Raw genomic sequence first — 16156 nt, forward strand, 5'->3', positions numbered from 1 at the left:
ACATTATGGTGTCTTTTCTTTGCAATTTTGTGTGTGTGGTGGTAACCTCTATAAGTTTCCAAATTATCTTTTTTATTGTGCTTCCTTAGACATGTGTAACAGTTTTCCACTATACACCATCAAAAATTGGTTATTTTCCTCTTCCTTCCTCCTTCTTTCCACCCACAACATCAAATGACTTTGGTCAATAATATTATATTTTAGTATTTGCTTGTATATAGATATATGTTTCTATTACTTGATTTGGCTTTAATGATTCCCATTGATTCCTTCCCCTTAAGAGCTAAGCAGTAATTTCATAAGTACTCTAATTCCCCCATTTATTTTATCTTTTCTTATTGATTTTTTTTTGAGGGGTACAAGATCAGAGAATTGAAACTGGGTCTCCCACATGGAAGGCAAGCATTCTACCACTGTACCACCCATACACCCTTTTATTGATTTTTGATAGTTGCAAAATTTCTGCTTTGTAGTGGAGATACAATTTCCATTATGTTCAGGACATACAATCTTCACAGTTATTTTTATTCTTAGTCTTCTGGTTAAACACACTTAATGTTTACTATTGGTTCTTTGGCCCCAGTCTCTGTAGCCATCTGTTGGATCCTGAACATTTTCCTCTAGCAGTTTCATCAAAAAGAGGTTATGGAAACCTACTTTATGGGTTCTTGAGCATTAAAAACTTTTGTAAAGTTGCCTTCATTTTTGAAGGAGAATTTGATTGCATATAAATTCCTAGATCCACACATTTTCCCTTGAGGATCTTGTAGGTTTTGTTCCACAATTTACTAGTTTTCAATGTGGATGGTAAGAAATCTGAAAACAGTGTCTTTTCCTCCTTTTCAAATTATTTGATATTTTTAATGCTGCTCAAATTATTTTTTTCCAAAACTGATGACCAAAGTAACAAGACAGAAAAAAATCTTGAAATGAAATTCAAAGATTCTACAATGAAAGAAAATAAGAGTATTCACATTTGATAAGAAATATGGTGAGCCATAAAAAACTGACCTGGAATGGTGGCTCCCAAGACATGTACTAGTAAATGTACTGGACTTCAATTCTTTTTTAGTGACTGATCTATATGTATATATAGAGAGATCAGTCACCGTCTGTCTCCTATATCTATCATTTCTCTTTCTTCCATACTGTCTTTATTATATTATTCATCTACCCATACACTGGATAAAGGTAGTGTCAATCACAAGGATTTTACAATGATATGGTCACACAACAAAAGCTATATAGTTGCATAATCATTCTCAGAGATTAAGGCTACTGGACTGCAATTCAACAATATAAAGCATTTCCATCTGGCCACTCTAATACACTAAAAATTAACAGGAAATATCTATATAATGAGTCAGTAGTCATAATCATTTGCTAAATCCTAATTTCTCAATTACACCTCATCCTTCTCATTTGATCATTCTCTCAATCTTCAGGGATATCTGGACAATAGCCATTTTAACTTCTTCATGCTAGAAAAGGGTGCTGTCCTTTTGGGGTTGAGTAATGAAGCCGGTTGGTATTCTTGTAGAGACAAATATCTCTTAGTTTCAGGACTTATCTTGTATAGGAACAATCTGGAAGACTTCAGTTTCTAACAGAATGAACTTACTAAGTAAAATTTTATAGAGTCCATTCTAATAGTCTAGCTGCCAGAATGCAGTATACCAGAAATGGAATGCTTTTTTAAGAGGTAAATTTAATAAGTTGCTAGTTTACAGTTCTAACTTATGATAAAATATCCCAATTAAAGCAAGTCTATAGAAATGCCCAATCTAAGGCATCCAGGGAAAGATACCTTGGTTCAAGAAGGCTGATGATGTTCAACATTTTTCTCTTGGCTGGAAGGGCACATGGTGAACATGGCAGCTTCTGCTGGCTTTCTCATGGCTGTACAAAAAGGGACTCTCTGAAAAATGTTTTCTCTTGTACAGGATTCCAGTAAGCAACTCTACATTCAATGGGTGGAGACACACCTCCATTGAAATCATCTAATCAAAAGTTACCCCCCACAATTGGGTGTGTTACGTCTCCATGGAAACAATCAAAATGCTCCCACCTAACAATATTCAATGAGATTAAAGGACGTGGCTTTTCTGGTGTCCACCACAGATTCAAACTGGCACAGAGTCTTAGGTAGAGCCCAAGGTATTCTTTAGAGTTTTCAAGAATACTGTTGGTTGGGGTTTGGCATACTGTGGCAATTTCCAACATGTAGCTGAAGCTTGAACAAGGGTGACTTCCAAAATGACCTCTAGATTCCATCTGAAACTTCTTAGCCACTGAAACTTAATTTAACTTTTTTTTTTTTTTTTTGCATGGGCAGGTACTAGGAAACACTGAAACTTAATTTTGATTTTTTTCCTTCTTTTGGGTCAAGAAAGAATTGTCAATCCCATGATGCCAGGGCCAGGTTCATCCTTGGTACTCATGTCCCACATATCCTGGGAGACTTATACCTCTGGGAGTCATGTCTCATGTAAGGAGAAAGATAGTGAGCTATTATGTGGCTTAAAGAGAGGAGCCCCATCTGAGCAAAGAGCAGGTTCTCTGGGGAAGACTCACAAGCATAATTAAAAGTAGGCTTAACTTTGCCATTGCAGAAATAAGTTCATGAGGGCAAGACTCGAGGTTGAGAGCTCCCAATTATTAAGTTGGGAATCCCTAATGCTTGTGACAGAATATCAGGAATTCTGTCTCCAGGTGGGAACGTTTAATAGTTCCACACTTTTTCCTTAGTCCCTCAAAGGGACTTTTCAAATACTTTTTTATTTTCTTCTCAAAATGCTATCGAATGTAGCAGGATATTACATTAACCTGTGCAGAATAACAAACTCTCATTCGCTATTCTAAGTTCCATGTATTTGGGTTGTTTAAATAAACTAATCAGACAAGTCAAATCAGGTAGCGTTCTATAGAAAACATTAATTTTGGACAAAATATGCATCTCTTCCTTTGGTCCCAAACTGAAGTTGAAGTTTTAAAATACAGACAATATCATGTTTTACCCTGCATTATGATTTACAAGGTCTGCTTTGTCCATATCTCTCATTGAAATCTGATCTTTTTTTAAGCTTCTTTGTCAGTTGCTTATGGGGCAATGCTGACTTTCAGAGCTCGAGAAATTTAAACTGAGACTCAGGTGCCATACAGATAACCAAAGTTCCAGTTAACTACCAGGTTATACGCAAAGAGTGCAGCATCTCAGAATTTAGAAATAACAGTTAAAACTTAGGAATAAATGTGACTGCTCTAAGAACTTACAATCTAAGAACCTTTATAATGAACCTTATTGAACATTTTATACTCCTTAATCAGTTGCCCAACCTCTGCCAACCTTCTATCCCCTGATAACCTATGCTCTCAAATTCAATTCTCAGAGTTTGCTCACTATAGGTATTTTATATTAGTGAGACCAGACTATATTTGTCCACTTGTTCTGGCTTATTTCATTCAACGTGTCCTCAAAGTTCATTCACCTAGTTGCATGCCTCACATCTTTCTTCCCTTCTATAACGGCTCAATATTCTGTCATATATGTACAACATTGTTCACTCTTCTGTTCATTAGTCGAACAATAACCTTATGCTGCCTCCATCCATTGGCAGTCATAAATAATGCCACCATAAACATCAATGTGCAATTGTCTATTCATGGCCCTGCTTTCAGTTCTTCTGAGAATTTACCTAATAATGGGGTTGCAGGATCATGTGGAAACCCTATATTTAGACTCCTGTGGAGCCACCACACTCTTCTCCAGAAATTCTGCTCCATTCTATTTCCCTTCTAACAGTGAATAGGAATATGTCTTTCTCCACATTTTGTCCAGCCCTTGTATCCTTCTGTTTATTTTTTGAACAGTTTTATTCACATACCATACAATCTATTCTAAGTATCATTCTCTTTAATTGTTTAAAATTGTTCATGTCTTTGCTATATTCTTCTAATTAATTTCTATCCCTTTTGTTCCTTCCTGTGTTTTTTATAGTGTCTATTTCTCCTTCTGCTCTTTCTACTAATCATTGTGAAGGTTATTTTGCCCACTACTTATTTCCTACTTTTGGCCAGGCTATACTTCATCGCCTGTTGTCTTTTATTCTCTTCTCTAAGCACTTGTATTTTGATCTGTTCTTTTCCTTGTAAATCAAAAATGCATATTTATTTTTATTCATGGAGAATTATTAAATCAATATTTTCATATTATCCTTTGATCACATTTTTCTGTGGAGTATATTTCATCTATTATGCAATTTTGATAGCTCTATTTTATAAATCAATGTTCCAATTCTTATTTATTACCCATTATTTAATGAATTAAACCCCCCCGGACCCGTGCTTTTGGATTTCTCGTTCTCTGCTACCTCAAAGATAAATGGCTACAAGCAGAAATAGCTAATCGATGTGATTCTTTGCATTATCTAGAGTCTTCTGTTCTTCTGAAGTGAGCTTAACTGAAATAGAAGGGTTCAACTGATACCTCTCTCCACTCCAATCTTTGTCATGGTTGTTGCAAGCAATGTATAAAACTTTTGAAGTTTAAGAAGATTTTCCTACTTTCAGAAAATATATCTGCTGGCACTGGTGCTTCTGCTGAACTCTCTCACCATGACTTGTGTGTCATATGTTTACTTCCTTCTACGTGATCTTTGCCAGTGTCAGCTGGTTTGTAAGCCTTAATTTATATTTTAGATTCTGTAGGTTAAATCTTTCCTCATTTCACTAAAATGGAATTTTCAGTGTTTTTAAATTCCACATTCTGTTTTGCATAAATTCTTGAACAATAAGGGGAAACTGCTGTGTAGGGAAATGCCCCTGGAAGGAGGGTAAACCAGATACAGGTGAACACTACACATTTCTACCACACTCAGGTATTTTTGTTGTTTAATCCATTCCTTTTTTATCTTCTACAGTCTGTTTCATGTGGAGTCTGACCTTTTTGGAGACTGGAGACTGATCTTTTTGAAATTCTTGCCCCTGGGGGACAATCTGAAGCCAATGTTTGGTTAATGTGAAGACTCCAAGGAGAGGATTTTACGCTATGATTTGAGACATCTCTGAGTGCTCATCCCACTTCTGGTGCTCCAACTGTATTTCAGTCTACCCTCTCTCTTGGCTTCATCTGCTGTCAACACTCCAGAGAACACCCATCAATAAGCCCCCTGGACTCCATCTTCTCAGAGTCATATCCAGGGTTCCTGACTCAGCACATTACACTACATATTTAGCATCAAAGTGGTAATGCTTCAACCTCTAGCTCTGGGGACTGCTCCATAAGTCCATGCTGTTGTAAATAGTTTCCTTATCAAATTCTTCTTGACATTTGTGCCTCTCTTCATCCTTTCTTGCCTTCTTTTGAGTTAAATTTATTTTAAGATTTCATTTTAACTCCCCCATTGGCCTTTTGACTCTACAGTTTACATTAGTATTTTAATGGTTGCTCTTACTCTAGAGGTACAAAATATACCTCCTATACAGTGTACTTGCAGTTAATGTTGAATGCTTTGTGCACACATTAGGAACACACAATGTTAGAATTTAATTTACTCATGTATCCTTTGTGCTATATTGACATATATATATACACTCACACACACACGCACACATATATGTTTATTATTCCACACATATTATAAATTCCATACTGAATGTTCTAATTTTTGCTTTGAACAGTTATAGATCAGAATTTCTGCATTTGTACTTGATTGGATAAGGTTTATCTCTATTCAAATAAAGTAATTTTTCAGTAATGACTCAAGGAGACAAAATTCTGTTGTACCTGTGGAGAGCATATTTTAATGACAGTTTTGTTGCGTATTAAATTCTTGTATCATATTTTCTTTCCAACAGGGTTTCATAAGGTTGGATACACTTTTTTTTCTAGAGAAATCTGAAACTACATTGTATTTACTCCTTACAAGTGATCTGACATGTTTGTTTATGTGTTCAAAGGCTTCTTTATTTTGTTTTCCATGAACATCAACAAAACATATTTTGTTGGGAAGATGATAGAGAAGGATGCTCCATGAATCATTCCTCTGCCAGAACAATTATTAAACAAGAAGGAACATTCTGAATCAACTATTTTGAAATTATGGCATCTACTAGAGCATTATCCATGATCCAAGGAAAAGCAGGAGGGAGTGTCTGGAAAATTGCATTAAACACCAGTGAATTTTACCAATGCACTTCCCACAGTCTCATAGTAAGCCACAGCGAAGCTGCCAGATTCACTCTGCAGCATGGTACAGTTTGCTGGTGTCAAGAAGGGCTGTTAAGACCTAGTTTCCCAAGATCCATGGGTGTGTCATCTGATCACTGACAACTGCTTTGGATCAGCAAGCTCAGATTGTTTGGTGCCTACCTCTGAGGGAAGCTATTGCTTCAATCTGCTGTGGGGAAAACTGGCAGAAGAGTCTTGCAGATAGTGCCCTTCCTCAGAGCTACAGAAAACAGATAAAAGACTGCGTTTATGGACAAGTGCTGAATCAAGAAAATATAACTTCGAAGAGTTATAACAGAAGTTCCTGGAACCCTGGCTGATCCCCTTCTCACTCCCTCCCCAGGCTGTGTACAGCTGGTTGTGTACTCTTTTTGTGTGTCCTTGGCTTCCTACCAGCTAGGAAACACTGACCTAGGAAAGTCCTTGCTAATGTGCGCCCTCACAGAACTTGCCCCACAGAAAAAGCAACTTAAGACAGGAAAGCAATGATGTAAGAAATGATTGAGTTGGGTTGGCCTGGGACAAAAGCTTACATGATTTAAGTCTTGTGCGGGTCCTCCAAAGGAAGGGAGAAGGTCATTATCTTAAGGAATAGAGTGGACATTCAAATCATTGTAAACAGAGGATCTACTAGGGCCTCTAGCAAGAACAAGCCCAGGACAAGACGCAGGCTTAGAAAAGACAGGGAGGATATTGTACTCTGCAATTTCCTTGGGCTGACTTCCTTGATAGGAGGTCTAAATGCTGAAAAAGTTAATATTTGTTTATTACTCTTTTTTTTTTTTTTTTAGCTCCTGGCACTAAAGAAAAATCTCTGTCTTGAATATAAAATCAAGAAACAAACAGCTCATGGATTAAATCCCAAAGTTTGCATTTTTAAATATTAAAATGAACACTAGACAACAAAAGATTACAAGACAAACAAAATATAAAAAACAGTGACAACAGGAAATGTTGGCTTACCCAAAAGGAAAAGATAAAAATCCGGAAAATATCAACGAAGACCATACTGTGGATATACTGAGAAAGACTTAACAGAAGATCTTCATTATCTCAAAGGAGATGAAGCAAAATACAGAGAAATAATTAAAAGATATCAGGAAAACAGTGCATGGATAATGTGCATGATTTCAATAAAGAGACATGTGTTTTAAAAAGAAACTATACAGAATCACTGGAGGTGAAGATCACAATAACTGAAATGAAAAGGTCCCAGGAGGGTTTCAGCAGCAGATTGGAGTTGGCAGAAAAAAAGAATCAGTGAAGTCGAAGACAACACCATTGAAACAAGGCAGGCTGAGGAGCAAAGAGAAAAAAAAAATTAGAGAAAGCAAAAATAGCCTAAGGACATTTTAAGGATACCATCAAACATACTAGTATATGAATTATGGGAGATTCAGAGGGAGAAAAAGGAGAGAAAGGAAGAGAAGGACTGACTATTCAAAGAAATAATGACAGAAAACTTCCCAAACTTGACAAAAGACATGAATATGACATCCAAGAAACACACCAGACACCTAAAAGGCTAAATCTGAAGAAAAATCCACCCAGATATGTGGTAATTAAACTGTAGAATGAAAGGACAAGAAAAGAATTCTGAAAGCTTCAAGAGAAAAGCACGTTAAGTACAATGGAATCCTAACAAGATAAAGGACTAGTATCTCAAGAGAAAATACATAGGCAAAAGGCAGTGGGTTGAAATACTTAGTGTAGAAAGAAAACAAATGCCAACAAATAATTTCATATCCAGTGACACTTTCTTTCAAAAATGAAGGGAATGCACAAAAAAAGGGGGAAATTAAGACATTCTCATATAAACAAAACTGAGGAAATTCATGACCATTAGAGCCACCCTACAACCAATGCTAAAGGGAGTTCTTCAGACTGAAAGGAAAGGATACTAGACAGTGGTTCAAAGTGACACAAAGAAATAAAGACCTCTAGTAAATGTAACCATGTGGGTAATTATAAATGCCAGTACTATTTTTTTTTTTTTAGGTGTATAACTTAGCTTCTTACAGGTGCTAAAATGCAAATGCATAAAAAGTAATGATAAAATTATGACTTCGTACATAGATGCAAAATGTATAATTGGTACCAAGCACAGCGGAAACAAAACAAGTCTCAATAAATTCAATAATATTGAAATCATACAGTGTATGAAGGATTTATCTCTGAGAAATATTGAAAATTATTGCAGGGTTTTCAGCAGGGGCAAAAGAGTTCTAATTTAAAGTTCTGAAAGGCTTGTTCTGCAGCTGTCTGAATGGCATAGACAGTTCTCAGTGCAGAAGTGTGAGGCCCAGCTAGAAGGGTGATGCAGCAGATGCTGGAGATGGAGCCATCGCTGATGAGGCCACTGGTAGTGGGGGCTGTAGATGCAGACAGACCTGGTATAGCTTCCAGCATGGAGCTGGTAGGATTTGGGTTTGATTGGGTATGGGAAGTAAGAGAAAAAGAGGTTTCAAGGACTATAAATAAAAATGTGTGGTCTAACTGATGGTGTGAACAGTGATGCCATTTGCTGAGATGGAGCAGAGATGTGGAACAGTCCTGGAAGTGTAAAAATAATAAATTATAGCTCAGATATAGTAAACTGAGCTACTTATTGGGGCATTCAAGTGGAGCTGTCATGTGAGCAGGGGAATGTAGGAGTTGCAATCCCTGAGCTGGGTTTGGGGGAAGAGCATTTTCTTTGGACATCATTAGCATAAAACTGATAATTAAAACAGAGAACTAGTTGAACTTGTCTAGAAACTGTCTTCAGTTTTCAGACAAAAAAGAATGTCTTCTTTTTTGAATGCATGGTCCGGGAATTGTAACTGGGTCTCCCACGTGAAAGGTGAGCATTCTACCACTGAGCCACTCATGCACCCTTCTCTCTGAAGATTTTAATTCAAGCAGCAGACAAGATAAAAATAAAAGATTGTTTGTTAAGCCTTTTCCAAATATAAAGGGAACTTTCCATATCTATCTGCACATTCGACAGTGCAAATGTAAATTGTGGCAAATTTCATTCAGTTTATACACTTATTATGAGATCAAATGGAAATATCTTATCAGCTAAGTTTTCTGCACACCTTATACATGATACGGCTAAAAGGAAGTATTATTTGCTTATGTATGACTTTGAGGCTTTCATAAGGAAAAATTTTAGCCACTTTTCAGTTTCCTCAAATCATGCTGGCGCACTAGATGACTTTTGCTTCCTAGAAATGGGAGGAGAAAAGCATCTTAGACACATGTCTGCAAAATTTTTAGTATAGTTAATGGCCATAGAAAAGGAAGTCAAATGTTGACCTGCTGTAGAACCGTGTTTCCTCTGGAGGAATGTCCTATAATTCAGAACTACACTGAGGAAGAGAATGGAGAAAGGGTTACCATAAACCAGAAATGTATATGCAATTTCTCCAAAATGGTTTTATGATCTTTGAAGAAGCCATGATGGCCTGGAAAAGGATGAACTGACTGCCTCTACACTGATCACTTTGTGTAGTTTGTGGAAAAAAGACCTCATACAGTGAATAAATGACTTATCTTTTGGAAATCAGACTACTTCAGAACTCAAATGGGTGTTATCAGAAAAGGGTAGCCGAGATAACAGGACTTCCTAGAATCACTTGCCAAAACAATAATGCGTTTGGAATCCAGCCTTAGGTTCACATACAAATTACCACAGAACTTCAAAACTATTTTCCCTGAGAAAGAGAGGGTTAATTTAAAATGTTATCCACCATGCCTTGGGTTGTTTAACAGCAATGGATATCTTAGACACTGAGAACCAGTAATGATGCATTTATGGCTGCAAAGAGCTGGATTGACAAAGTGAATTCATATATTTGGGCAGCTGGAAACCAGTTCCTGAAAGTCTAAAGGCCTAGTCTGCAGACTCCTAGATGTGCCAAGCTCAAATGCTTTGCAGGAGAGACAATTCAGCTCTATGTTGTCACAGTTGGCAGACACTAGGAAACAATGTATTGTGGGCGTGATAAGGGCAGAGCTGTAAATCAAAGTGAAGTTTATGGTTGACTGCAGGCAGGAAAGAAAACAAGGAAATCCTGAGGCTGTGGGTAGTTATGAGAAGTATTATTAGCAAAAGTAACAGAAAGGATGTGTCCTACTGTGTCACAGGGTAGAGGGAAACATGCCATTATTTTTTAGTAAATATAGGTAATACCTGTTTAATGATCCCTACCATATTTACATTCTCCTTTTAAAGTCTCACATTTATGTATCTTAAGAGCACTCAATGACATAGGTGCCAGAGTTTAAATATAGCCAAAGGGTTTTTTTTTTAAGTTAAAATAAATTGCTCTATCAGAGGATGTAAAGAGATATTATAAGAATATGGTTCCATTTTTCTCACAGATTATTTATTTAATTTGTTCTACTAGAAATTACTAATTGCTTCTAGGCCTATTGTTGTCCTATTGCTTTGATTTAAAAATAGCATTCATGTAACAAAATAAATAATGCCAGGTAATCTATAATTTCAAGTAAGAACCCATTTTCATTTTTTGTTAAAGCAATAACACATCTGAGCATAATTTTCTATTATATATTATGGTACTGTTTTCTTTTTTCTATGCTCTATGGTGGGGTCACATTTAATTCTTTTTCCATGTGGGTATCCTATTTTTACAGCACCATTTCTTGAATTGTTTGTTTGTTTTTGTTGGTTTCTTTGTTTGGGAAGTACATGGGCCTGGGATCAAACCTGGGTCTCCTGCATGGCAGGTGAGAATTCTACCACTGAACTACCCTTGCACCCCCTCTATGTTTTCTTTTTTATCAGGCATGGTTTATCCTAGATTGGTTCTCTCAAAAGGCAGCAAATCTAGGGAGCTGCACAACTGTAAGCAGGTTAGTAGACATGATGATGGGAGGATGAGTGGATCCTTTTCTATTATTCCCACATCAACAAAGTGAGGGAGGTTGGAAGGGGTGGACTGGAGTGTGAGAAGAATGGAAAGGAAGTAAAATATGGGGTGGTGTGGGATTCAATTTGGCTGGATGTAATAGAAACCCTACAACAGTGGTTAACCAAAGTGGTTTATTTCTGTCATGAACATTAATTCAGAAGACTCTCAAAACATCACTGGTGGACCAGGTTCCTTCTACCTTTATAGTATCCATCTTCACTTAATTATCCGTTCTGCCATCAGATGGTCACAGGGGCTGCTCATTTCTAGGCATTGCATCTGTATCTCAGAATAGACAAAGGTCAAGTGGGGAACTACCCTCTGGCTGACCACTGCTTTCAACAAGTTTCCCCAGAATCCTTATCTGGTGACTCAGCTTACATACCATTGGCCAGAAGTGGGTTTATATGGCCACTCTTAGGTGTATGGGTCATGACTGTGTTAGGAAGGAAGAGGAGAGAATGGATATTAAGTGGACACCTAGGATTTCCTACTCCAAAGAGTGATTGAGAAGGGGGATGTAGAAGCCAAGTTGGGCAGTCCACAGCCTTGTGCAGTGAGTGGCCATGAATCCAAAATGGCACCTGGACCACTGACAGTTACAGCCCTTGGCCTAGACCCAAGGAGGATGTGGATGTGTAGAATTGTGTGGTAAGAAGTACAAAGACTATGTAGGGAGTGGGGTGGGGAGGGGAGTTGAGGGATGCAGATGTGATGATGGGTGAGGAAAGAAGTAGGGGCCTGAAGGCTGAGAGAGGGAGGTAGGGATGCTAGATACTGTGATTTAGAAAGTGGGGCAATGGAGAATGACAAGTCCTGGTGTTGGGCCCAGGTCATGCTATTATTAGGGATGGATCAGGGAATAGAGTGGCATGGTGTTGGAATGGTAGTTTTGTGGAGGAAAAAAAGAGCAAGGGGTGTGTGGGCTCTCTCTGATCCGTTTTGATTCTATCAGTTCCATCTTCCCCAGCCATTGACCATCAACACCTACATCCACTTTGTTTTAGCTCCAGCAAAGAGTACAGGCTGTGAGACCCCAAGACCCCCTCTTACAAACTCTTCTGTATACACAGCAGAAGCCACCCTGCTGCACCTAGTTCTGGTTTGCGGGTTCACCATGCAGCTAATCTGAAGTCCCTATGCCACTAATATCTCCACTGTCATACTTCCAAGTCCAAACCCGAGCATGGATGGAGCCAATGGAACTTGTGAGGCATCCTTGTCTTTGGGGTCTTATGTTGACCCTTCCTAGCCTCAGTCCCACCAGGGTCCTCCCTATGTGCTGTGGCCCAGCCCAGGTGGACTGCAGGGAACTGCATGGCCAAGTAGTGGCACACACATGTTCGTGGCATGGCAATGCAGACTGCCAGCTTTTTTCTGGCTGCCCTTATCCCCACACCCTGAGACCCCTCAGTGCCCCCAGAGTTTCCTCAGGGAGACTCTCATGTAGGATCTCCCTGTCCAACTAATTCCCTGTTCCATTTCCACATCTGCCCTTGGGGTGCTCACCCTGAATTCCCATGGAGAGGAGCACCAGTTTATCTTTTGTGTCTGTGGACAAAAGTATTTCCTGAAGCCCTCTGTCTCCTGTCCCTGAATGGGTCTGGTCCTGCACCAGAGTTCCCTCCATCACCACTCTGCAGTCCTCTCCAAGTCACCTCCAGCTGCTATCTCCCTCAGTCTAGCTTCTATGTGGCCTGGATACCTTGATACCTAGCTGGTCCTAGAATCTCAGTGAAGGTCTCCAAGGACCTCACACCTAATGTGAACCATCCAAAGTTGCTTTCAGTCTCACCTTGCCTCATCCCTCCCAAGGAGCCCCATATTTTAGGGGGCTTCTTGCAAGCCAGAAATTTCAGGGTCCTTCTCGCACCAGTGCTTATCCTTTCTCACCTCTGCTCCTTCTCCCCTGTGAACCTGTCTTCCTGTTGTTTCAGAACCTCCTGGTGCCTTTTCTTCTGCTGCAGGCAGAGTGAGCTTCCCATATTCCACAGACAATGGGGCCTCCGTTCAGTCTCTGTCTACCCTCCAGCATCCTTCTCAGGCCCTGGATTCCTTCACCGATCCTCCCAGCGCAAGGGTTCTGGTTACAACTCCACCCCCTTAGTAGAGTTCAAGTCTACAAATTCTTCAGGGCTCAAATGAAAGTTCTGCCTCCTCCAAGAAGTTGCCCAGACTGACCCAGGCTGGACCAGGCATGGTGACACAGTATCCGGACATCCCAAGCATCCCTTCATGGTCTCTTGCTGAGTTTCTGCAAGCCTGTGTGGTGTTATCTGTTACTGACTGATTTATAGGGTGGTAAAGATATTTGTCTCAGCCTGAATCAGTCAGGAGTTTCCAAAAAAAAATAGGACCACATGGACACATGCATATAGCAAAAGACTTATTTTAAAGAATTGTATCACATGATTGTGGGGGCTGGCAAGTTCAAAATCTGCAGAGCAGACCAGAGGCCTGAAATTGTGGTAAGATAATTGACTTTTTTCTTTTCATTTTTCTCTTCTCCTCTCCTTCTTCTTTATTTTCTTTCTTCTTTTCTCTCTCCTGTTTCCCCTCCCTCTCCTTGTCTCCTGTCCTCACTTCCTCCTTTCCTTCCTTTCTTTGGTCATTGAGTACAAAATTCTTCTGCCAGAAACCTCAGTTTTTGCTCTTAAGACCTCCAGTTCAACCACGTGGCTGAAAAGAATCGTCTTTACTTAAAGTCAATTGATCATAGATTAGATGCTAATATAAACACATTTACAAAATACCTCCACAGTAACATTGAGGCCAGTGTTTGACCAAACAAGTGGACACCAAAGCCTTGCCAAATGTATAACATATAATCAATATGGGTGATCCCATTGTAGTACCAGTGCTCGACTGACTCAGGGCATGCTATGTACTGGGCCACCAGGATATTTACTGAATGAATGCATGAACGAATGAATGAAGCATTGTGACGTTGGAATCTCGTTGAAGAAATATAAGGTAAAATACAAGTTGCAGAAAAATATATGCAGAATAATCCCAGTTTGTGTTAATAACTGTATTTGAAAATCTCCTTGCTCTATGGATAACTGGAGGAGGTAGGAGTTAAGGGAAAGCTGGCTGCAAGAAGTTGATGTTTCTGGCTGTGAGCAGGAGGGATTCAGAACAGGCTGGGGGCAGGAAGGAGGAATAGGAAGGGGCACTCAGCACCTTAGGGCTGGTTTCTGAGAGGCCTATGCTGTGCAGTTGTGCTGGTCAGCTTATCTGCTTCCTGTGTGCCCGGGGCAAGGGTTGGGGAGAAGGGGCATCAGGGAGTACAACGGGGAGGTGGAGCTGAAGTGTGCCCAAACCCAGGCCTCAGGGAGAGAGCAGGGTGGCTGGTGACTTGCAGTAGCATAGGAGCCATGGTCAGGGCTGCCGTCACCTGTGAGTGGTGCGGGCCTATCAGGATCTCGATGCGAGGTGTCTTCACCCACAAACAGAGGGGTGAGGCCTTTGCTGAGCTTCTTCTGGGGTGAGAAGAACCAGAGCATCTTGGAGATGGTGCTTGGTGGGGTGATGCAGCTCGTGCAGGTTGGTGAGTATGTCTTGGAATGAGAGTCGGGGGTGGGGTGGCATGTCAGGTAGACTCTATGCACCTTGTTCTGCTCCACGGTGGGTTTCAGGCTTCCAGGGATTTCTCTGTGGGCCTGGGTGGGCTCCAGAAAGGCCAGGTCCTTGGCTGAAAGGAGGGACCTTTTCTTCAGTTCTGGTGGATACACTGGACTGGATTCCAGTTGGCACAGGCCGCACTGGATACCAGGTCTTAGGGAATCCCCCAGAGTGGTTGGAGCATCTGAGGTCCCCAAATGGGCTCCTGGAGGGCACAGGGGTCACACCTGTTGGCACCTTTGCCCCTCACCTGCCTTTGCCATGGCACTGGCCTCTCTGGAGTGCAAGAATGGACCCATTTGTGCCCAGACTATCTGGAGTGTGTTAGATTTGTATCTCTGGGGCTGAGGAGGGGGCCTGGCCCAGAGTCCAGGGTTAAGTCATCTGCCAGGACAATGGGCACAGTTTCAATGACTGATGAAAATGTTCTAATATTTTCTTTCAAAATTAAAAAGAGCATATCCTAATGAAGATACAACAGTGAGTTTGTCCCAGATTGCTTAAATCTTTATGCCCATGCAGCCGTAAAACACTTTTTGGTGGAGGAAGGGGGCCAAGAAAGTCTGAAGGCAGCCTTCTGGGTCATCCACTCTGGTAAGACTGAGGGACGGTGAAGTCATTCTGTTTTTTGAGCAGAGATTTCCAGGAACATGGGAATACAAGTGGTCACGCGCCTAGTGCCCTCAGCCAGACCCTGCTGTGGGGTTACACAACAAAGTGGGTTCACGGGCCAAGGGCCAAGGCTGGGCTGCCCAAGGCTGGGTTCGGTCTTCCTGAGAACTGGCAGGTGGCCTTTGGTGTCTGCTGGCAGTCCTTTCTTTGACTGACCGCATCTTGCTTCTCTGTGGGAACTAGACACTCCTGTCTCCCCAAGAGTTCCTAATAGGGTCTGCTCAAGCCAGGGGTATCCTAACCAAGGCTGGAGGATGATGTCACTCCCAAGTGGTTGGTGCCTGATATCCTCAGCATGAAATGAGCATATGCATGGAGCAACTGAGGCCCAGTGGAGTGTGGGTGCTCAGGACAAACAATGTTTTTCACTCTCTGCTCTGACTTCCAGCCCTGGCTGCGTTTCTGGTTGACTGCCACACAGCAGTTTTGGACACAGCCTTCCTCATAGTGGTAGCTCCAGCCGTACCCACAGTGACACAGAGCTGCCCAGAATCCCCTAGGTGCTGTGGGCCATGCCTTTAGGCGGATATTCTTGGTAAGAGGAGGGTCTGTGCTGGAATTAGGTTTCTGTCTGTCACGTGGGCCTAACCAGCAACCCTGAGCTCTGGGCAGCTTCAGGGATGGTTTTATGTGGGGCATGTGTCATTGTGATATCCCCAGTTATAACCACTGTGCCACAGGCCCACACAAATTCTGATTCAGCTTAGAC

This window comes from Tamandua tetradactyla, chromosome 3 (genome assembly GCF_023851605.1).
Source record: "Tamandua tetradactyla isolate mTamTet1 chromosome 3, mTamTet1.pri, whole genome shotgun sequence".
In the NCBI taxonomy this organism is placed as follows: domain Eukaryota; kingdom Metazoa; phylum Chordata; class Mammalia; order Pilosa; family Myrmecophagidae; genus Tamandua; species Tamandua tetradactyla.